General features: G+C 43.4%; 1 protein-coding gene across 4 annotated transcripts in view; it reads left to right on the top strand.

Annotated features, from left to right (window-relative positions):
• Window positions 1–24818, top strand: part of Tcf20 (transcription factor 20) — a 190175-nt gene that overhangs the window by 83602 nt on the left and 81755 nt on the right. The window contains exon 1 of one of the 4 annotated variants that reach the window (XM_052748466.1): window positions 3760–4036. The exons of the other annotated variants lie outside the window; for them this stretch is intronic. The gene's annotated coding sequence lies outside the window, so the exon portion shown is untranslated. Of the gene's footprint in view, window positions 1–3759; window positions 4037–24818 lie in introns of those variants that run through there. 4 annotated transcript variants of the gene reach the window in all.

Below are 24818 nucleotides of genomic sequence, written 5' to 3'. Positions count from 1 at the left end.
TAGGGCTCTGCCTCTTTCAAGCTGAATGACTTGGGACAAGTTCCTGAAATTCCCCTACATCTCAGTGGCAGCATTTGTAAAGTGGGGTATGGCATCATTATCAACCTCATCAGGTTGTTTCAAACATTAGTTAGGGTGATAAAAGGAAGTCTGCCCAGTATCTGGTATTCTCTGGGCTGTCTCATAATAATTGATATGTAATTTTTGTGGACATGTTGCCTTTTTTTTGCATAGGGTGCCGGACACCAAAGGGAGGTGGAAATGTCCAGTAACAAATACAGACGTACGAACAGCCCAGTGGGACCAGTGGGAACCATGACTTTGATCTTGGAGGGCAGAGGGGAGGGGCAAGCTGGTGAGCAGAGGATGCTATGAGACTGTAACAGACATGTTGAACCCTTCGCAAGACACAAGGCCCTGCAGGGTCTCTACCTAGTCTTATCGCTTTCTACTGCTCTGGGCAGAGGTCTCTTGTGCACAGCGGCGGCAGTAGTTCCTTCCGCCTACAGTTTTGGTCATCCCCACCCCCAGCTTTATAGTCTTCCTTCACCTTGCCTGAGAGTCTCAAAGACTGCAGGCGCTTCTGTGAGGGTGTGCCCAAGGCAAGCTGTGCCTGTGTGCCTGCGCATGGGCAGTGTCTCCAGCCTCTGCCTGCGGAAGTTACCTGGCCTGGGACAGGCACCTGCTGTTGGGGGAGTTTCCCCTTCTGTAACCACAGACTCTGAGCTACCTCCTGGAAGTCTAGAGGTGACGCCGCCGCAGGCTTATGAGCAAGGATTCCAGGCTTCCCTCTTGGTGTGTTAGAGTTGCTAGCAGGTGGGCCCTCCAAAGAGGAAGGAGAGTAAGGGGCCTGTTGATGGCTAAAGGTAAGGGCTGTCTGAGTGCTCAAGAAAGTCAGCCAGTGCTGGGAAGGACACTAGCCTGCAGCTGAAGGCAGACACCCTGGCTCAGCTCTCACAAGTTGCCGATCTGCCGAGCAGGGCCAGTCTCCTCAATCAATCCATGCTGACAGATGGTAGCAGAATCAGTGACCTAGAGGCAGAAGGCTCCATTTGTAATCCCAGAGTGGCCCAGGTTCCTGGAGGAGGGCTGAGGAGTTTGTAATAAAAGGAGTGACATGGGGCTTCCAAAAGACATCTCTGAGCCAGAGGAGGCGAGAAAGGATTAATTTTGCCTCTGGAATTGATACACAGTGATTCTGTTCAATAAGTATTTTGAAGTGGACTGCGTTAGGAGAGATGGGGAAAAAGGAACAGTTCATTTCCTCTGCTTTCCTTAAAAGACCACAAAGTGGAGAAGGAAAAAACCAAGGTGGATACATTTGAGATGAAGGATACAAAAGGTTGGGGCAAGCTGGGTAGTACTGTCAGGGCTGTGATCCCGGCACTCCAGAGGCTGAGGCAGGGGGACAATCATGACTTGAGGCCAGCCTGGGCCACATAGTGATACTCTATCTTAAAATGACTCCCCCTATGGGGTTTTGAGTTGTGGGACTTTGGGCAATAAATGAATTTATCTGAGCTTCATCTGCTCAGTTGTAGTGGCCTCAAATTTACAGTGGTTCTCTTATTTCAGCCTCTTGACTGCTGGGAATACAGGTGTGCCTTGCGGTGTAGCTAGATTTAACAGTGTCTGGTACTGCAAAAATTCTTTATGCAGCTATCTTTAGGTCCCCACGGTACCTGTAAATGAGGGAATATGAGGGGCTCCGGTCTGGCACTCAGGTGAAATGGCACTCAGGTGAAACGCGGCACAGGAGTACTAATATCTGTCTGCTGGCCATGATTCCAGTGAACGTTTTCTCTCCATGTGATACTTGCAAAGGAACATGCATGGTAGGTCACCAGGGACTAAAAGGGCCCCGGTAGACCTGGCTATAGAAAGGGGCAAGTTTCCATGTCATGGTCACCTGCACAGTATTCTGTTAGGGGCTGCAAAAGTAGAGAGGAGGTCACCTTAGGAAAGGAGGCGGGAACTGGGCCCCGCATCTCTCTGCATTCTTTTCCTAGTGAGAGCTGTTCTATTTTGTTCCTGCTCCTTTGTCCCCTTGAGACAAAGTGAAACCTAGGAAGAAGGGAGCATGGTGGCAGGAGTGTGAGGAAATGGGTGCCCCTTTTCTTCATGCATTGCTCAAGAAGCTGGGGATGCCCTCAACATCTAGTCTCCAAGACAGATATCTATAGTCTCCAGGTTTTTTTGTACAGAAAACTTTGGGTCTGTGGAGAGTCCCTCCCACCTTTCTGCAGTCCTGATATGAGCTGAAGCCAGGCTTTGGTCTCTTAAAAGCTTTAGTGCCTGAGAATTTGAAAATGAAACTCACAGTTAGAACAATGGGAACAGCCAGAGGGCAGGGCCTGGCGGCCTATTCAGCCCTGCTCCGGAAGGGCTTGGCACTTCGCCTGGCTTGCTAGAGGTGTGGGGAAATGAAATCCCCAGGAATGGTCCCGACCTGCATCCAGATCATCCCCCGCTTGGTGAGATGGGACAGAAGCCAGGAGAAATCATTGCTTTTACCACATTCTCCTGCCAGGGGCCCCAGAACCACTCAGGCCCTGCCTGGGATCCCCAGACCCTCTGTGGGTGGCCTGGGCCAAGTGAAAGCATTAACTGCTCTGGCTAGGTAGAATGAAAGGTGAAAGGGTAAGTCGGGCCTCAGAGAGCTGCAGACCCCAGACATATGAAATCTGGTCTCCAGACCACAACTGACTCCTGTCAGCCTCCATCTTCTAAACCCAAAGCACGTTTGGGACCCCAGTTTACTCTTAGCTTGGGTTGCTTTAGGAGGAGAAGCCACATACTCCCCCAACATTAGAATCAGTAGTTTTAGGGGACACTTCATCCAAAGTCTCCTAAGAGGTCTCTGGTTTGCCAGAAGCTGAATGTCAATACTCCAAACTCATCCTACCCTTACTGACTTCACTTTGCATGACGGGGTGAGCACATGGTACTACCTACATCTACGAGACGGTGGTTCTACATGAGATTTTCTTGAGGAAAAAGAAATTTAGCCCTTTGCTCTGTAAACATCAGGGGTACAAGGGGAGGCTGGTTAGGGCCTGAGGCTTGGTCCTGGAAATCTCTTAACTGTAGTCCTGGTCCCGCCATCCAGGGGTGCAGAATCTCAGGGCCACTGCCCACGACTGGCATGGAAGTCTCTATTTTAAATGTGAGGTAGGTTGGCTTCCTTCCCTTTATAATGGAGGACACTGAGTCTCAGCTAAGTTGTTCATTCAGGAACACCCACTAGGCACCATGGGCAGAGAGAGCAGGCCAGTCTGGTGTGACCCGCCTGGGCCGGGTGGACATTTTAGCAAAGCAGGAGCTATCTATCCTGATGACCGCTCAACTAACGACATAAATTGCCACGGGCTTCTCCGCCTGCCAAAGGCGCGACTCCGGCTTTAGAGGCTCAGGAGAACTCCAGCAACCCCAGTGGAAGGTTCTGTGCCACCAACTCCCCCGGAAAGTTGTCTTGAGGGTCCCCGGCAAGGTAGCCTCAAGCGCAAGGCTGGAGGTAGCGCTGGGCGCTTGGCCCCCCGGCCGCCCGGCGGGGTCTCCACGCTGCGCCTCCCGCCGCCGCCGCCGCACGCGGGTGGGCACGCGCGCCACCCCGCCCCCGGCCCCGCCCCCGGCCGCGCGCCCCGCCCCCGCCGCGCGCCCTCCCGCCCGCCCGCGCGCCGGGGCCCGGAGCCGCCTCATTGGCTGCGCGCCGTCACCTGACGCTCTGTTATTTCCTGTGTGTTGGGAGAATGGAGAGAAAAAACCCGGAGCCGAGCCGCCTTCGGCCCCTGCGAGGCGGCCACGGCCTCAGCCGGGGGAGCCCTCCCTGAGGCGCGCCGGAGCGGGGAGTAATCGAGCGAGCGCGCGGGCCGGAGCGAGCCTCTAGGGGCCGCGGCCCCGGCCCGCCCCGCCGTCGGCCTGGGCGTCCGAGCTGGAGGCGGTGGAGGCGCCCCCACCCCCACCCCGCGCCGCGCCGCCGCCCCCTCCCCTCCCAGCGCCGGCGGAGGCTGAGGGACGGGCCGGGGGGCTCCTGCAGGTAACCGCCGCCCGGCCTGAGGAAAGGGACGGCCCGAGGAGCCGGGACCGGGCCGCGCTGCGCGCCCTGGCGGCTGGGAGCACAGGTCGTGGCCCGGCCCGCCCTGCGAGTGTGAGCCTCGGGAGTCGCCGAGGGGGCTGAGGGGACCAGCGTGGGCTGCTGATGGGGGGAGCTCAACGGCCCGGGCCGGCGTCCAGGCTTGCAGGGGGCCGGGAGTGCTCGGGTTGCGGGCGGAGATACCTGCTCGTTGCGGCCTGGGGTGCAGAGGGGTCCGCGCTCCTGGCAGCCCCGCGGGGACCGGCGTTGCTGGCCTCTTGGCTGCGGGCTGGAGGCGAGGCAGGCGCGGTGGAGGGCCGGGCTTGGAGCGGGCCGGGGAGGGGCCGCGCCGACACCTGAGGCCATGTGGATGCGGCTGCCTGTCGCCTGCCTGCAGGCGGCTCGGGGCCCGGGGCAGGTACCCGGCGGCGGCGGCGGCGGGGCGCGAGCTCGGGGCGCAGGATGCACTTCCTGTGTGGGGCGCTCTCCCCTCCCCCGCCGTGGTGAGCCAGGCAGGGCGTGGGGTCCCGCCGAGTCCCGCGAAGGAGCTTTTTATCGGGGGGCTAGGGGTATGGGAAGGCGAGACTCTGGGTCTCTTCCCGATTTTCTCGGGAAAGTGGTGGTTTAAAGGAGAGTTGGCTATCCGGCCTGCGGCGGGAGGTGGAATGTCTTGAGTGCGCCGAGATGGGAGTGGAATTTAGTGTTGGGGCGAGTGGTGCTGAGGCTTTCTCCACGGTTTGTGGGTGCGGGCACCAGCGTCGCTTGCCTGGCTGTATCAGACCCCTTTGGGGTCGAATCAGAATTAGGGATTCCTCCCCTCTGCGTTCTCCCAGAGATTAGCTGACTCTGGTAAATGCTGTAAAATGGATGGAATTTTTGAGCTATTATCTAACAGGCTGATCTTTGAATGATAATTGGACCCTTATGCTAACAGCCTTAGTGAAGAGTTTTAGAAAACGTTTTACACGGAGTAGCCTTGGCGGCTGGGGAAACTACTAAATTCCAGTCTAGGAGGCCAGGAATGCACTTCCAGCTTGGCCACCAAATAAACTGTAGCCCTGGGCAAGTTCCCTACCCTCTCAGTGCCTCAATTACACTTCTGTTAAAGACTCCCTTGCAGGCCAGACATTTCGAAGGTTTGTTTGAGTTTGGCTTGGTGGTTCTCCCACTCCTGTTTCGTGCTCTCATTTTGACCATAGCAACTTTTCTGGGGGAAAAAAAAAAAAAAAAAAGCAAGATGTGACTTACTGGATTGAAAAGTAACTTGGTCCTGGTAGTTTTCCCTCAAATCTCCAGTGCTTTAATGTGCTTCTGAAGAGAAAATGCACACTATTAATAGCCGTCTAGCCCATGGTGAGTGAATATTATTATATTCTTTCTTTGTGGAAGAGTTTTCAGAAAAAAGATTTTGGGCACTGGCTGCTTGGGAAATGTGAATAAGATGATTGGGTCTGTTTTTATTGGAAGTCCTTTCCATGTTGGGGAGGGATGCTATTTCAAGTTCTTTTAGGCACTTGGCTAACTTGAAATTTCAATTTCCGTCTTCTAGTAGGGATGAAGAAGAATTTCATGATGTGAGGTAGTAGGCTAGTAGAATTAACATCCACCTCAGGATGAAGAATTTCATGATGTGAGGTAGTAGGCTAGTAGAATTAACATCCACCTCAGGATGCAGTAGTTATTTATTTGCATCCCCTGTTTATTCCTTAATGGTAGCGGGATGCTTCCTGGCAGATTCTGAAGAACCCCAGTTAGTTTCACTGATTTTTCTGTGTGTGAGGGCTGTGGGCTGTATGTTTTTTGCATGGTAAGTTCTTCTAGACCAGCCTTAGATTTTGCTCTTGTTTGTCCTAGACTTTTAGTATTGTAATATTTGAAGGACATATGCTTAATATGGTGTCCTGTGCCTCTTAAAAATTTTATTTATTTATTTATTTATTTTTGCAATTTAGTCCTGACTGGCCTTGAACTTTCAGTGATCCTGCTTCCAGATTATATTCACCTGGGATTATATAGGTGCGTGCACCACACCCAGTTCACTGTGTCTTTCTTAGATCACCTTTTTGTCTGCACAGTTTAAAAATGGTCTTAGCATGGATCGGGGAATGGGCTCATAATGTCAATCTTGTATATGTGTTAATAGAGGTTTTCTTTCTTGTATATTAACATCAAGCCTATCATATAAGAAGACACTTAATATGACTACACAGATGAATTATTTGAAATTTTTGAAAATAAACAATTCTGTTAGGGTTTGAATTATGACCTTGTGTTCAATGTATGATTTGTAAAAAATTCTAGCTACTCAGATTGGAAGCACCTATCACACTCAAGTGTATATTAATTATGCCTGTTTTATAACTTACGAAGAAAAATTACTAAAAAAATTTAGCGAGGTGATTTGTGCGTGTGTCTGTGTGTGTGTCTGTGTGTGTGTGTGTGTGTGTGTGTGTGTGTGTGTGTGTGAAAGAGAAGACCTTACACTGGTAAGATATTAGGAGATTTTCCTTTTTGTTGTTAAAATATTTTCCATGAAAATGAAGTGGTATATAGTTGGAATGGTCACATCTACTTTGACCAAGAAGTTAGAACTGGGATTTTATTAAGTTGTACTTTCTCTTAGGGATAGGAAAGGATTGCATTAAAAACAAAATCTTTAAACTCTGGGCAAGGAATTTTAAACTGTCTTAAAATGTCTACCCAGTAGACCTGAGAGTTGTTTACCATCCTTTTCCTCAGAGTACATAGAGCTAGTGAGAGGTGGGGCTTGAGTATAACTAACTCAACTGCTTGAGGTGCACATCAGATAGTGGTAGGTGTGGCCCTACCTGTCTTCCTGCTGTCATTCCACCCTATTGGCTCTTACACACACACACACACACACAAAATCAAAAACTATGGTGAATATGAAATCTGGATTAGGGTGAAATATAGAAAAGTGTTTTTTATGACCCTTGAAAATTTTCTGAACTTTTCAGTTTGCCCATGCTTGACCAACATTGCTGGTATGCCTGAGAGTTAATCTGTAAGAGGTTTCTCTTTCATACCTAGTTCTGCCATTCTCTCTTGAGCTGGAAACATCAGCTGAAAAAGAAATACAAAACATAAAAGGTTGTCTTTCTTGTCTGTGTTACTGGTTTAAGGTGCACAGGAACCATGTGATTGCTTTCACTTTGTACAAGTGAGACTGTTGACATACATTTATGCAAAATAGCACTTTCGCCCGTATTCCTTAAGCCCTATGTCCTCTTGGGGGTAGTTTTAGTTTTAGGCCCTTGAAAGTCTTCTGGAGATTGAGACTAGAGCCTAATTTGTGCTAGGCAGGTACCTCTGCCACTGAGCTACATCCCTAATCCTCTCCAGAATCTTGTGACCATGAAACCCATAGTTTGGTGAAAGATTCTCCTGATTACAAATAAAATTCAGTTTCCTATATTAGGGCTATGCTTGCTTTGCAGGAAATACACAGGACCAGCAGGAAGATGTGCTACATAACACATTGTTGGTATAACTGGCCTCAGCTGGTGGCTCTTTATGTGGATTTAAGAACATAGGGCCAGGCGGTGGTGGTGCACACCTTTAATCCCAGCACTCTAGAAGGAAGAGGCAGGGAGATCTCTGAGTTTGAGGCCAGCCTGGACTACAGTCTGAGTTTTAAGACAACCAGGATTACACAGAGAAACCCTGTCAAGAAAAACAAATAGAAACATAGGGCTGGGTGTAGCAGTATATGCTTTCAGTCCCAGCACTCACAGAGCTAGGCAGGTGTCTCTGACTTCGAGGTTAGTCTGGTCTACATAGTGTTCTTGGCTGGCCGAAGCTATTGGAGACCCTGTTTCAAAAACAACAACAAAAACGAAAAAGAATGAGAATATACTAGCTTACAATAGGAAACTATCCCTGTTGTAAGCTGTTGTATCCCTGTTGTGAGGCTTTGGACACTTGACTATGAATCAGCATGATAGGAAGATGGTTTTTTTTGTTTGACTATTACATCCCCATTGTTGATTAAGATACTGCATAGGTCATGTAATTTGCAATAACAGGCTTCTCTAAAGCATGGGAGATACAGTGGTGGGGCCAGATAGAGAAGGAGCCACTCTGTAAACAGAATGTAAGCTAAATAAGTAAGAATGTCATTTGGTAATAGCTACAAAGAGAATAAAAATAGGTGAATGTGGCGATGCCTGCCTATGATCCTGGAACTCATGAGGCAGAAGCAGGGTTGTGAGTTTAAGGCCAGCTTGGGTTACATAGAAGAAAGAAAGCTCAACATGATGGTGATGTGGAGTGGCTTTAAAGGTGGTCCCTGTTCTGTAGACATTCTGTAGGCTGGGCAGTCAGATTAATCTGTAGGGTAAGTATAAAGTAATGTTAAATAATTTACTTTGGCCTTGAACCTCTGGAAGAAGTACCCAAAGCCACTTCTAGGGAGTAATATGTTCTTCTCATAATCTGCTACCACCATTAAATATCTGCTTTCTACAACAAATGTGCTTTTTCCCTCACTTAAAAAAACAACACACAGAACCTGTCCTGAATTTTATCTGGCCAGCCCCAGTAGCAATCAGCTATACTTGGTACTACCCCTACTCTTCTCAAAAGGCCCTGTGTTTTTTGTTTTTTGTTTTTTTTTTTTTTCTTTTTCTTCCTATGTATCCCAGGCTGGCTCATCCTCACTATTGAGTTGAGGCTGACCCTGAACCCCTGTTCCTCCTGCTTCCACATCCCAAGTGCTAGGATCAGGTATGTGCCACTGAACTTAATAAGAATCCCTACTGTCATCAGGCACAGTGAATATTTTTCTGGCTTCCAAAGTAGTGGTTCATACTTTTGATCATAGAAGTGAAACCAGGGCTGTCCTATAACTGAAGTGTCCAGTAACTGAGCTAAAGAACTCAGTACTGCTGGAACCTTTTAACACTTGAATTATAGAGCCCAATTTTAGCCACACATCAAAAGTTATACTCACATCTAAAAGGCTGAATTTTAACTGGACAATTGATGATAAACATATCTCCATATTTTATATTGTGGACCGAGACATCATCAGGATGAGAAGCCACTGGGGCCTAAGGCACCAACACGGTTCATCTTTGTGAAAAGTAATAGTAACAGTCTTTATCTACAGTTTTGTATTGTTTCTTTCTTAATTTTTTAAGATTGGGACTGCATGGAGTTTGTTTGTAGACCAGGTTTCTCTTTGTAGCCCTGGCAGTTTTGGAACTCTCTTCATAGACCATGCTGCCAGAACTCACAGAAATTCACCTGCCTCTGCCTCATAGGTGCTGGGATTAAAGGTGTGCATACCCCATCACACCCTGGTGATTTTTTTTTTAATTAGAGTACATTTAAGATGTTTGTGTATATGTATGTATGTGTATGCAGGTGCGCATACGCATGTCTGGGTGGAGCACAGCTGTGTGCCCAGCTTTTATGTGGGTACTGGGGATCAGATCAGGTACTTAGGCTTGCATGGCAAGCACTTTGCCTGGTTGGCAAAGAGCCAGGCCCCACCTTTGACTGTATCAGTGTAAAGTCACCATTCTTTCACTTTTTCCTGAGCTATAAAGTCAAAGGGTTAAACTAGGTTTTTTTCTTTTTTTTAAAAGATTGTATTATTTATTTGTGTATGTGGGTGTGGATGCCTGTGGAGGCTAGAAGAGGGTGCTGGATCCCTTAGAGCTGGAGTTACAGGTGGAGTTACAATTGCTTGATGTAGGTGTTGAGGACCCAACTCAGGTCCCAGGGAAGAGCAACAAGCATTCTTTGCTGAGCCATCTCTTCTACTGCTTCGTTTTTCTGTTTTTTTTTCAGGCTTTAAAATTCTGTATTCAGCTAGGCAGTGGTGGTGCACGCCTTTAATCCCAGCACTCGGGAGGCAGAGGCAGGCAGATCTCTGTGAGTTCAAGGCCAGCCTGGTCTTCAGAGCAAGTTCCAGGACAGCCAGAACTGTTATATAGAGAAACTTCTCTCGGAAAACAAGCAAACAAACAAAAATCCTGTAATCATAGATAAAAGGGAGGCAAAATGCATATTAGACACCAGTTAGCTGAGAAAGAAGATGAACTTCCTAGCTTTGACAACAAAGCCTGTCTCATATGTACTGTGTCATTCCTTGTCAGAGCCTCTGATAGCTGCCCTTACTTCTCTTACCATTTTTCTACCCCACTTCCACGCAGTCACTTGGGACCCTCTGTTTGAAGCAATACCTAGCAAGATACCAGACATACAGAAGCTACTAGTGTTTACTACCTTAATGTGAAGCCTTAAATATAAACATACCAAAGGATATTTTCTGCAATAGGACATCTACCCTTTTTTTTTTGGAAACAGGGTCTCACTCTTGTAGCCCAGACTGTCCATGAACTTAATGTAATGATTCACCTGAGTGCTAGGCATAATCTACCACACTTAGGTCACAGCAGATTTTATTAGGACGGTTAGAAACAGACATTTTTCTTTCTTGAAGCCTTTACAGGGCACCACAAATGATCTCCCTTCAGTTCTTCTGACTAGTCCCTGTCCACACTGACTTCACAGTGCACAAAAACAAAAAGACATAATCATTCCACTTTCATATTAGGATTAACATTTCCACAGGTCTCCCTTTCCCCCAATAGCATCACTACTTTTCCAGTCTCCTAAGTCACAGTCTTTCGTGGTGATATTTTGTTGTACTCTAATAAAATTTGCCAGAAGATGAGAGGACAGAGCCAGTCACTAGATTACATATAGAGGTCAGGCAGTGGTGGCACCCACCTTTAACCCTACCACTTGGGAGGCAGAGATCCAGAGTTCAAGTTCAAGCTGGGCTGCTACACGAGATTAATCCAGTCTAAAAGAGAAACAGCAAGGCAGTAGTGGCACACACCTTTAATTCCAGCTCTAGGAAGGTTGAGACAGGAAGTAATATGGCTGGACAGAGAAAGGAATATAAGACAGGAGGAGACAGGAAGTCATGCTCTTTCAGGCTGAGGAGTTGGTGTGAGGTAAGAGGTGGTGGCTGTGGCTTGCTCTGCTTCTTTGATCTTTCAGTTATCACTCTTGATACCTGGCTCTGGGTTTTTTTGTTTTGTTTTGGCTCTGGGTTTTAATTATAAGACCATGTTAAAAGGCAACAGTCTTATCCCCTAGTTACTGTCAATACTATTTCCATAATATAACTTTCTTTTTAAAAATTGTTTTTAATTTTATGTATATGGGTGTTTTTCCTGCATGTATGTCTGTGCACCACTTGTGCCTGGTACTTGAGACCAGAAGGGGGTGTCAGATTGCCTGCCTTGAGTTCCAGATGATTGTGAGCTGCCCTGTGGGTACTGGGAATCTAACTCAGGTTCCCTGGAAGAGCAGCCAGTGCTCTCAGCTGTGGAGTCATCTCTGCAGCTCTGTAATATAACTCCTGTAATGACACTTCTTTCATCCTGTTCCCACTACCCGCAGTGCCATACTCATATTCAGTGGAACACTGGTGGCCTTTTAACATGGTCTTCTATTTCTACTCACACCTGCCTCTATCCTACCTTGCCCAGAGCATAATAGTCACCTCTCTTTCCTAATTAAAATATTTTAGTGGTTTCCCATAGCACCCTGTAGAGAAAACAGACCCCTTCTGCCTGGCTCCAGACTGCTTATCTTGATGCTTTTGCTGGTTTCCAGCTACATTTACTTTTCAGTTCCTTGAAGATGCTACTTCATCCATCCAGAACACTGACTAGCCTAGCTTTTTCTCTTCCTTCATGGTATTTGTGGAGTGAATAAATACCAGAAAATAACCAGTATAGAAAGTGGAATAAGAAGAGAAAGTGTTCTTGGTGTACATCTGCAGAGTTCTTAAAATAGTAGAAGTGTGTTTGGAGAGCTAAAAGAATGCTAGTTTGGTTGTAGCATAGGTAGAGTTTCTCAAACAGTATATCTAGGAGTTTGGTACACTGTTGGTGGGTGTGTAAAATGATGTAACCACTTTGGGAAACTTAAGAAATTCTTAGAAAGTTGGACATACATATTTTGTGACCAAGCAGTTTCATTTTTATGTATTTATTCAGAAGAAACAAAATTTTCCACAACTAAGCCGTATGCAGGAATGCTTATAGCAGTTATTCTCATACTAATCATACCCCAGAAATAGTCCAGATGTCTGTCTATTGGCAAGATAAACAAACTAGTACATGCATATAATGGAAGGCAGCTCAACAACAAAAAGAAACACTGTAATAAAGATAAGTTAACAGATACGCCAAGTGAAAAGTTAGAAAATGGATCATCTTATTTATAAGCCAAAACTAACCTATGATACCAGGAACAGGATTGATAATACTTTGTTTTTTTTTTTTTTTTTTTTTTTTTTTTTTTTTTTTTTTTTCATAGACAGGTCTCATGTAGCCCAAGCTGGTCTCAAACTTGTTATGTTGCTGAGGGTGGCCTTGAACTTCTGATCTTTCTGCTTCCTCTTTCCAAATACTGGGATTACAGGTCTTTGCCTCAGTGTCTGGCTTTAATTTTTTGCCCTCTGGGTGGATGAGAATTGACTAGGAGGGGGACATAAGTTTATAGAGTAGTGGTTCTCTACTTTCCTAATGCTGATTTCCTTTAAATCAGTTCGTGCGGTGACCCCAACCATAAGTTAATTTGTTGCTACTTTGTAACTATAATTTTGCTACTGTTATGAATCATAATGTAAATATCTGTGCCAGGATATCTGATATTCCCCCAAAGAGTAATTGGACCCAAAGGGTCTCGACCCACAGGTTGAGAATCACTGTTCTGGAGCGATGGAAATGTTCTGGGTCTTGATAGATATCAAACCTGATTAGATCTTGTGTTGTTTATAATTTTATAAGTAAATTATATTTGAAAACAACTTAGGGATTAAACTAGATTCCAGAATTCATTCTGAATCTGTTACCTCCAATTTGAGGCATCATCGTCATCTTTCTTATCTGAAAGGTTTTATTTTTCGTTGCTTTTCCTACTCTTGTTTTTGCTCTCTTCCCCAATTTTTTTCTCTAGTACTTGTGTTTTTTTAAAAAGTCAGTTACATAGTCGGGAAGCAGAGGTAGGCAGATCTCTGTGAGTTGGAGGCCAGCCTGGTCTACATAATGAGTTTCAGATCCACCAAGACTATATAAGTGAGACCCTCTGTCAACAAAATAAAACAAACAAAACAGACACTATAGTTCAGACCTGTAATCTCAGTGGTGAGGAGACAGAAGGATACCTGGGGACCTAGCTAGCCAGCCAATTTAACTGAATCTGTAAATTCAGTAAGAGACCCTGTCTCAAAAAATAAGGTGGAGAGCAGTTGAGAAAAACACGCAGTGTCATTCTCTGGCCTCTAGGCGTCCACATGTTTATACATGAATGTACATACACCAAAAGCAAAACAAAATAGGAGTTGTGGTCTGGAGAGATGGCTCCGTTGATAAAGCACTTGCCTCACGAATGTGAGGACCTGAGTTTGAATGCCCAGAAGCCAACTTGCTTGCTAGCTAGTTAGCTTACCCTGCTTGGCAAAGTTCCAGGGCAATTAGAGACCCCTGCCTCAAACAGAATGTGGAAGGTACCCAAGGACCTGTACTCAAGCTTATCCTCTGACTCATATGCCCCCTGCACAAATGTATATTTAACTGCACACAAAAATAAAACACCAAAGCTGATCATCCTTAATCCCGGCATTCTAGAGACAGAGAGACAGATCTCTGTTAGTTGGAGGCCAGGCTGGTGTACGTAGTGAGTTCTAGGACAGCCAGGTAGGTTCACACAGAAGGACCCTGTTTCAAACCAAACCAAACCAAAATAAAACACCAGAGTGAGACGGGAAGCACTTTTAGCCTTGGTTGCTGGGCTGTCCCAGTTCTGCAGAATTATCACAGATTTGGGGTGGGAGTGAGGTTCATTCTAACCCAGTCCCAGCAGAGCAACTCTTCTGTTACCTCTTGGATCCCTACATAAAATTTTTGTTTAAAGGAAAGAAGACTTGAGAAGTATTTTCAAACAGCACTTTACTAGACTCTTAGGTTCTAGTCAGAGCCATTTATATTTATATTTATATAGCTTTGACAATGAAAGTACTGTTTTTCTCTATGATCTATTGTGACCTACCCTCAACTTCTGTCTCTATGTCAGTGTAGGTCATAGGTTATGTAATATGAGATATGTTTATTTCTTCACACATTTGTCTATTTTCAGGTGACCAAGATGCTCTATTAAGCTTTTTGTCTTTATGTCTTTTCACATAGGTTGTCATAGGTTCACATATGTTGAATTTAAATTCATTGTAGAAAATTTACAAGGTGTTTCTATGAGAAATAAAATTAAGAATAGAGAAAACTTAGGAACTATGACGAGATAATTTAATCTGATAGGAGCAATGATATAATGAAAATCTTGGTTCTAGGGTATGTTGAAGAGCAGTGGCCAACTGTTCCTCAGCTCTGTGAAACAACTGCAGAGAGGCCCGGAGGGAACATTGGTGGGTTAAGTGAAGAAACTGAAGAACTCCCTGTCCTGTGAGGAAAGCTGGGAATTTCTGGAGAATTTTAGAACAGTATCACTATTATTTATGTTTAGTGATTATCCTACTGGAGGGCAGTTTGGTGAATGTATTAAGAGCAGAATCTACAAACTCTTGCACAACCAGTGAAGCCAACTTGAATAGTTTATAACTATAGCTACCTGCACTTGTGTGAACAGACAAAAATGGAAAAGTACGTGTTGCATTGAATTCACTGCTACCCCTACCCAGTGAGTCTACCCAGTGAGTTTAAACTTGACAAAGGGGGCTGAGGGTGGAGCCCAGTGGTAAAGTATTTGCTTAACATGCACAAGGCCCCAAGTTCCATCTCTCGCACTGCAAAAATAAATATAATGGCAGTAGATTTGCATCTTTTGATTGAACAAGATTTTGTGGAAGTGGAATTGAGTTCTAGTATATTCCATATGAGAAATTTGAATTGGAATGAAAGAAGTAGCTGGTATCATTAAGTGTTTCTATGAAATGAAAATAAAAATTTGCTACACTGGTTAATATGTGCTGAAAGTTGACTTTCCCTGAAGATAAGGGGGTTCATGAAACTTAAAGGGAATGAACTACATCTGAGAAAAAGATTTTCACTTCAGCCAAGATTGCTAAGTAGATTCTATTCTGTGTACAAGAAATGCCAAAATAAAATATCTTCCTTCATCTTCCTTCTTCCTAGAGTTCAGTGTCTGTGGGAGAGTCAGACATAGAAAATTAACATTTATAAAATTTACAAAGGATTTATAAGGCTGTAACAGTGATGTAATGAGAGCTAGGGGAGAACCATGGAAGAGGCTGTTACTCCTGATTGAGTATGGAAAATATAAGAGAAAGCTCTTGCCATACCTCTTATTTGTGTGTGGAACATGTGTAGACACCTCTCTGTCTTTGTTGTCCCAACTCCCAGCTTCCTCATATTACTCTGTGTGCCCAGAAATGTCTCCATTCTTAGTTGTAGGTCCATGTATTTGACCATTAACCATTTCATGATGCTGTTACTTTTCAAGGCCTACTTCTCAAATGTCTTTTCTTCTGTGAAGGCTCACATTTATTTAACCAATCATCTCTTCGGTTTGTAATTTTTTGTTTCCTCTGTGTTGGAGATAGAACCTGGGGCCTTGTGTATGTTAGGCAAGCACTGTGCCACATCCATATCCCTCCTCACTTGGACATTTTTTCACTCCCTCCCTTTGGCTTAAATTTTTTTTATTACATTATTTATGTATTATGGTGTGTGTGAATGTGCGCATACCATGCATGGTGTGCTTGTGAAAGTCAGAGGGAACTTGTAGGAGTTGATTCTCTCCTTTCTGTTTTTTAAAGATTTATTTATTTATGTGTGTATGAGTAGTTTTTTGTTTTGTTTTTGTTTTTCTTTTTCTTTTGTTTTCCAAGACGGTTTCTCTGTATGACAGCCCTGACTGTCCTGGAACCTGCTTTGTAGACCAGTCTGGTCTTGAACTCAGAGATCTGCTTGCCTCCACTGAGATAAAAGGCGTGTGTGCCACCACTCCCTACCATATGTATGAGTGTTTTGTCTTCATATTTGTGTGTACACTGTGTGCATGCCTGGTGCCTGTGGAGGACAGAAAAAGGCACCAAATCCCTGGACATAGAGTTATAGACAGTTAGGAGTTGCCATGTGGTGCTGAGAATAGATTTCAAATGCTCTGTAAGAGAGCAAGTGCTCTTAACCATTCAGCCATCTCTCTAGCCCTTTTCTTTCTTACTAAAAGTCATACTTTAGAGTAGTTTTAGATAGAAAAAAAAAATGACCAGTAAGTACAGCATTTCTGCATACCCCTCTCCCTAACTCCAACTTCTATTATTAACATCTTGTATTAATGTAGTGCATTTGGTGCAGTTGATGACCAATTATTGATACATTGTTAATGAAAATTCATAGTTCATATTTGAGTTCATTCTTTGGAATTTGACAGTGCATAATTTTGTGATTCTGCCATGATAGCATCAGACAGTGACTACTCTTTGGGCCCCTCTGCATGTTCATATGCTTGTTCTAGTTCCATCCCTGGCTCCCCCACTCCTCCTTGTATCCTTAGCAACCACAGATCTTTTTCACTGTCTCTGCAGTTTTGTCTTTTCCAGAATGTCATATAATTGGAGTCATACTGTCTGTAGCCTTTTCGAGCTGGTTCTTTCATACAGTAATGCATCAAAGGTTCTTTGTTGGTGTTTTCTTTTCTGACAGACTCTTGCCATTTAGTCTTGCTTGGCCTCCAAACTTGGAATGATTCTCCTGCCTCTGCCTCCTGTGTGCTGGGATTATATGTGTGTGCCACCCCACTCAGCTAGTTCTGCATCTTTCTGAAGATTGGTAGGTCATATCTTTTTATCATTGTTAATATTTTATTTAGGGTATATCACCAGTTTATCTTTTTACTACTGAGGGGGCATCTCAGTTGCTAATAATTTATGACAAATATAAATAAAGCATATGAGTTTCCATGTTTACCTCATTTTGATAATTAGATGCGTGGCTTACTGATAATCCATCAGTAGATTTAGCTTTGTAAAAACTGCCAAACTGTCTTCTGAAGTATCTATATATTAATTGCTGTTTTAAAAATTGAGTTGTGTTTTATATAGGTGGATAAATTACAGAAAGTCATTTTAGCCGCTTTTCAAGTGTACAGTTAAGTGGCATTCACAGTGTTATGCAACCATTATTACTGTTTCCAAAACATTTTCATTACCCCAAACAGAAACTTGAGGCATTAAGCAACAACTCCCCATTTCCTGCTCTTCCAGACCCTTCTAACCTCCAATCTTCTAATCTGTTTCTGAATTTGCATGTTCTAGTTATGTGATATATATAGAATCATGTTCGTCCTTTTGTCTCTGGCTTATTTTACTAGCAGTGTTTTCAAGGTTTGTACTTGTACAATGTAGCAGAACTTCAGTCCTTTTATTACTGAGTAATGCTGCATTGTAAGTATACTGTAGACACTTTTGTCCATTCTCTATTGATGTGTATTTGTGTTCTTTTTTTTAATAATGTGGTAATAAACATTTGATATTTAGTATCTTTTAAGGGTTAGAAATGTGGCCTAGTTTGTAGAGTGCTTACTTAGCTCATGAAGCCTTTATTTAATCCCCTGTGTCCCATAAACCAAATGTGCTACACACGTTGAAGGTGGGGTCAGGAGGATCAGAAGTTCAGGGTCATCCTTGGCTACATAGTCCAATTGAGGCCATCCTAGGATACCAAGATACTGTTTAAAAAAAAAAAGTATCTGTTCTGTAGAATTGCTGGTTACATATTAACTCTGTAGTCTTTTGGGAGCTGCTATGTTCTGTTTCAAAGTGGATATACTATTTTACATTCCCATCACAATGTATGGGACTTCTAGTTTCCCTGTATCCTGACAAGTATTTATAATTTTTAAAAGTGTTTTTGTAGCTATTCTTTTGTTTTGATGCTGGGTTTCTCTGTATAGCCCTGGCTGTTCTGGAACTTGAGGCCAACTCTGTAGACCAGGCTAGCCTTGAACTCAGAGATCTGCCTGCCTCTGCCTACCAAGAGCTGGGATTAAAGGTGTTTGCCACTACTGCCTGGCTTCCGTAGGTATTTTAAATTGGGTATGAAGTAGCATCTCATTTTGGTTTTGACTTGAATTTCCATAATGACTTAAGGATGTTGAACATCTTTTCATGTTTGTTGGCCATTTGTGTTCCTTACTTCCTCATAGAAACGTCTCCAAGTCCTTTAATTATTTACTTATTTTTTTGGTGTGAGTGCATGTTGTGTAGTACATCTGCCTGTGGAGACCAAAAGTCAGCCTTGGGTGTTATTCCTTAGATGTCTTCCACCTTGTTTTTGAGACAGGGTCTCATTGGCATGGAGCTTCCAGTTAGAGTAGGCTGTCTGGCCAACACGTCCTAGGGATCTGCCTGTCTCTGCTGCCTCCGTCTTGGGATTACAAGTACTTGACACCATGCCTGGCTTCTTTTCTATAGGTTATTTTAAAGATTCTTGTTTGTTTGTTTGTTTGTGGCTGTAAGAGTTCTGTGTATCAAATATCAGGGACTATATGATTAGCACTGTCTAGGAATTCGGTATTCTTTCTGCTAGTGTCTTGTATAAGTTAGTTTAAACATGAGTGAGTGTGTGTGTGCATGCCTGCCTTTGCAGACACATAATGGAGGTCAGAGGACAGCTTTTGGGAGTTGATTCTCGTGTTTATTGGGGCAAAATCTTGTCATTCCTGTCACTTCATTCTAGACCAGTGGTTCTCAACCTTCCTAATGCTTCATTCAACCCCTTACTACAGTTCCTCTTATTGTGGTGACCCCCTCAACCATCAAATTATTTTCATTGCTACTTCATAACTGTAATTTTGCTACAGTTATGAATCATAATGTGAATATCTGATATGTAATCCCGGTGAAAGGGTCATTTGACCCCAGGGTCTCGAGACCCACAGATTGAGAACTACTGCTCTAGGCTAATTGGCCTATAAGCTCCCGGCCAATTCTCTCTCTCTTATCTTACTGTAAGAGTGTTGGGATTACAGATGTGTTGGTCACATCTGACTTTGTCAGTGGGTCCTGGGTAGAGATTGAACTCAATTATCAGTTTTGCTCAGCAAATGCTTCTAATGTTGAACCACCTTAGGGGCCTCCATGAATAAGTCTTGTGCAGGTTTGGACAACAGTGGAATCCTAGAGGTAGAAGAAATTTTAAATGATTCTGAAATCTATTTAGGTGTCTATATTTTTATTTACTGTATTTCTTTCCGATCTCTTTAAAACCTATAAAGCTCACAGAAATGAGAGATCTGGAAAAGCCAACTTTTGTTTTGTTTTGTTTGTTTTTCAAGACAGGGTTTCTCTGTGTAGCTTTGCGCCTTTCCTGGAACTCACTTGGTAGCCCAGGCTGGCCTCGAACTCACAGAGATCCGCCTGGCTCTGCCTCCCGAGTGCTGGTATTAAAGGCGTTCGCCACCACCGCCCGGCAAAAGCCAAGTTTTGAGAGTCAGTTTCAGCATGAGTAAAAATTTGTAAGTTAACTTTATTCCTAAGAGAGAGACATTTAGAGTTATATATTGATTGTACCTCTAGTGTTTTAATCTGAAGGTCACATTCCAAGCCTGGAACTTTAGGGGCACTTCTAAATGGCAGACAGTCTATCCTGGAATGAGAAACTCTGCTTCCCAAGCATGTTGTTATGTGTCTGTCCCCTCCTCCCTTCTGTGAGGATGGATATACTGATGCTCACCTCAGCAGGTCCTCTCCCACCTGAGTGCATATCTGGTATCTTGAAGTGGTACTGAAGTTGGGAGTGTAATGACACAATCCATTTTACAAAGTAAGTTTCCAAGTGGCTGAAGGATTCCATGTTTCCCACAGGTCTTCCTCTGCTCCCTCCTGAGTGCTTTCCTCTCACTAATTCCTGGTAGAGCTCATTCTCCTTCTTTAATCTAAGACTCAACTTCTTCAGACTGGCTTGCATAATAGAGGAAAAGGTACTCGGGATTATTTAGGTCATCTTGAATACAGATAATTAACAATTATGTGTTCTAGATTTATCTTTTCTGGCCATCCTTTAGGGAAGCCAACACCCATATTCTTAGGTGTGTCTTTTCTCTGTGAGTGTCTCTCCTTTTCCCTTAACTCTAGTGCTTAAAAATCTAGCAATTAAAAAACTGTTAAAATATCTTTATTAACCCCTCCCACAAAGAGATCTGCCTTTTTTTTTTTAATCCTTATTAAAAGATTATTCTTTGATTTTTTTTTTCCCCCCCATGCCCAAGGTCCTGGGGTATGAGGGATACAAATAGCATAGAATTTGGAATGTTGGCTAACAATGTAGTGTGTTCCTGTCAACGGTCCTACAGGTGCCTGTCAGTTTTTACCTTTTGTCCCTTAAAAATTGCCTCCTTATGGGCTGGAGAGGTAGCTCAGCAGTTGAGAGCACTGGCTAGGGTTTAATTCCCAGCATCTACATAGTGGCTTACAACTGACTGCTACTCCAGCTTCGGGGATCCCATGCCTCCATCTGGCCTCTGAAGACACCATGAGTGCACATAGTGCATAGACATGGATGCAGGCCAAACATCTGTACACATAATAATGATGATGATGATAAAAATTTCAGAATTCTCTCTAGCATTTTGTTCCTGTGATTTTGCTTGATAGTACATTAGTGGTGGGATTGTTAGGATTCAACATGCTGGGGCTGGAGAGATAGCTCAGCAGTTAAGAGCACTGGCTGTTCTTCCAGAGGACCTGGGTTCAGTTCAGCAACCACATGACAGCTCACAGTTCTATGTAACTCCAGCTCCAGGGCAATCTGGCACCTTCACACAGACATACATGCAGGCAAAATACCAATGCACATAAAATTATATATATATATATATAAAAGAATTCAACATGCCTTTAAATGCTTTAATCTAGGCTCCTCATCTGCTCATCCCTGTACATATACTCGATATATTCACCATCTTGAATCTGTGTCTTGGGGTCTCTTACTTATTCTGGTGAAATTTCTAGTGCTTTTTACATACTGCCTCGCTACATTCTCTCTGGGACTTTATTACTGTATCCTTTATATCACCTTTTCTAGGTTATATTTTTGGTAGTTTATTTTGACCAATCTTTCAATTAAACAAAATTTTTAATTTGCTGCTGCTGCTTCTGCTGCTGCGTCTGTTGCTGCTGTTGCTTCTTCTTCTTCTTCTTCTTCTTCTTCTGCTTCTGCTTCTGCTTCTTCTTTTCTTTATTTTATTTTATTTATTTTTTTTTGGGGGGACAGGGTTTTTCTGTGTAGCCCTGGCTGTCCTGGAACTTGCTCTGTAGACCAGGATGGCATTGAACTCAGAGGCCTCTGCTGGGATTAAAGGTGTGCACCACCACACCTGGCTCTTTAATCTGCCTTTAATTGAGATTAAGAACACAATAGGTGGGTTTATTGGATTTTTCATTTTGGCCTTTTAAAAATTGGCTGTTACATGTTTTTGGATTTCTGTTCTCTCCTAAAGTTTTCCAGTGTGGCTTTTATTTCCTAGACACGGTAAATATAAGTCAAGTATGGTGGTGAAGATGCACTCATTATCTCCCCATACTCAAGAGATTTGTTTGTTTTTATTGTATGTGTATGAGTGTTTAGTCTATATGTATGTCTGTGTACCACGTGTGGGCAATGACTGTAAAGGTCAGAAGAGGGCATTGGATCCCCTGGAACAGAAGATTATGAGCCACCCTGTGGGTGCTGACAGTCGGCCCTGGGTCCTCTAGAAGAATGGCCAGTGCTCTTGATGAGCCATCTGTCCAGTCCCAGTGGCCTAATTTTTAAAATCATACCTCTCATTTATTCACAGTATACCCCTCAGCAAATGACTTAACTTTTTGGTGTGTTTATTTCCTTGTCTAGAAAAATGGAAATAATAATTGTACTTTATAGGGTGATTGTGCTGATTAAGCTAGTAACTAAGTGGTTTAGAATATTGCCTGACTTGGGGTAATGATGCCATATATTTTAGCTATTCCTTTAACCACTTGGAAAATTGTGAACTACTTCATTAAAATTTTTTTTTCATTTCTTTTTGGTTTTGCTACATCACCCTGGCTGGCCTGGAACATGTTGTGTATACCAGACTGGCTTTGAATTTGCAGCACAATCCTCCTGCCTTTCTTTGCTTCCCAAGTTCTGGGAGTACACCTAGCCTTTCCCCTCATTTTTCATAAAATATCCTTTCTGATTCTCTTATTTTTGACTTTAGCTTTGGATGTGTGTTGCCTACTAGTTAGTTAGTTATTCTCTGGATATATTTTTAGAATGACTTGAAGTTCAAGTGTCTACTATCTTTATGCCTATGATTAGGCATGGAAGAGAAATTCTTGCACTTGAGATGCCATCTGTCTCTAAGTGTGAAGTTCTGATAGCCAGGTAGTGTCCCTAGGTAGGAAGAGTAGCAAGTAGGCATGCAGCTTGTGGCCCCTACAATGTGGAATGAGATGGCTCTTAGCATTCTTGACTGACTTAGAGGACTGATGAGGACTGTAACCAACATGTTTTTATGAATGGGCTGTTGAGCTCAGGGTAGGGCAGCTTTCCTGATTAAACAATGACATGGAAATTAACTGCTACCAAGTAGTCTTTGGTGTGACACACACACACACACACACACACACACACACACACACACACACACACACAGTTTATAGGGTTAGCTTTTGTTTGATTTGTGGCTAATCTGTTTTCTATTTTCTTGTTGCTTATCTCTTGCCTTTAAAATTTTTTTAAATTTATTTTTTTTATTGGCTCAGAAGTTGACCTCAGAGAGGGCTAAGATGAGGTTGGGGATACTATGATGATAATTTACATTATTGTAGTTCATTACTGTGAGGTATCAGTTACTTTATTTTACAAACGAGGAAAGTAGTATGTGTGGGTTTTACAAGAGATAAAACTAGGAAGTGTTTAAACTTAGGTTTCCTGATTCTAAATAGAGTACTTTCTCCAATGTATTATCCAGGAGAATCAATGGGAAGTAGTTGTACCTTGCTAAAATAAAAGTATGTTTTCTCATTCTGCTTACTAAAATATAGTTCTATTTCTAGATTTTGTTTTGTTTCTTTTTTTTGTTTTGGTTTTTTTGAGGCAGAATTTCTCAGTGTAGCCATGACTGTCTTGGAACCAGCTCTGTAGCTCAGGCTAGCCTTGAACTCACAGGGATCCACCTGCCTCTGCCTCCAACACATCCAGCTTCTAGATTTTTTTTTTTTTTTTGGTTTTTAGAGACAAAGTTTCTCTGTGTAGCTTTGCGCCTTTCCTGGGACTCACTTGGTAGCCCAGGCTGGCCTCGAACTCACAGAGATCCGCCTGGCTCTGCCTCCCTAGTGCTGGGATTCAAGGCGTGCGCCACCACCGCCCGGCTAGATTTTTTTTTTTTTTTTTAAAGCCTGTTTTTCTTGGCCTCATTCTTCCTTCATTCCTTCTGACTGTGGGTAAGAGAGTAGTGCTCATTACTCCTTGTCCCAGGATGGAGCTGGCTGTGTCTTGGCTAGCAGTGTCAACTCCTTCCTTCTTGACCCCTCAGGACATCACATCAGAGGGATTGTCAGTCGAGGAGGGCATGCTAGTTTTATGCTCACTACTTCTCAGATCTCTGAAGAAAGCAGCCAACAGTTACCAGGAGTTTTCCTGTATCTCATTGTCTATTATATTTATACTCCTCCTGCCCCCCTTCTCTTAGTAATAATAGGAGAATAAAAAATGGGGTCTAGAGGTCACAGCATTCATGAAGAGCTTGTGCTGCTGTGCTGATCTGCCTTTTTTTTTTTTAATTACATTATTTTTGTTCTGTGCAGTGTGTGTGTGTGTGTGTGTGTGTGTGTGTGTGTGTGTGTGTGTGTGTGTGGCGGGGGGTCAGAAAAAACGTAAGTTTACTTTGGGGATCAATCTCAGGTCATATGTCTTAGTGGCAGACACTTTTACAAGATGAACCATCTTACTGGTTGCCTTGTTCCTTTGTGATCTTCTAACTCTAAACTAACCTAATTATATTTTAAAATATTTCTTTTAAATTGTATATGTACATGTGAGTGTAGTGTCTGTGGAGGCTATAGATCACGTGGAGCTGCAGTTATAGGCAGTTGTGAGGTTACCGCCTCCTTCACATAGGCTCAGGGACCTCAACTTGGTCCCATGCAAGAACAGTAGGAACTTTTAACTGCTTAGCCATCTCTCTACCCTCCAACATGTAAATTGTTGGTGTTCTTGTTGAAAGAAGAAACTATTTCTTCAAAGAAACTATTTCTTCTTAATAGGCATGGACTTCTGTGAGTTTGAGTTTTGTTTTATATAGAGAGAAACTCATAGTTTTAGAAATACCATTAGCTTACTGATGCTTATACAAGAGCTGTAAGGCTGGGGTGAGGGGTAGCTCAGTCAGTAAAGCATGAGGACTGTAGTTTGATACCCAGAACTCATAGTGAAATGGCTTGTGCTTGTAATCCCAGCCCTGGGGAGATAGAGACAGGAGGATCTTAGGGCCTTACTGCCCATCTTCTATAGCCTAATTAATGTGCTCCTGTCCGAAGGAGGTAGAGATTTCTGAGGATGGCATCCAAGATTGTTGGCTGGCATCCACATGCAAGTCATATACACACACATATATGTATGTTCACCCATACACAGGAACACACACAGTTTAAAAAATAAAATAGAAAGATTGAGAGCTAACATTGTTTTGGAGT

Source organism: Peromyscus californicus, unplaced genomic scaffold (assembly GCF_007827085.1).
Source record: "Peromyscus californicus insignis strain IS unplaced genomic scaffold, ASM782708v3 Scaffold_20__1_contigs__length_68692818, whole genome shotgun sequence".
Lineage (NCBI taxonomy): Eukaryota > Metazoa > Chordata > Mammalia > Rodentia > Cricetidae > Peromyscus > Peromyscus californicus.
This window is presented reverse-complemented; position numbering and strand designations above follow the sequence as displayed.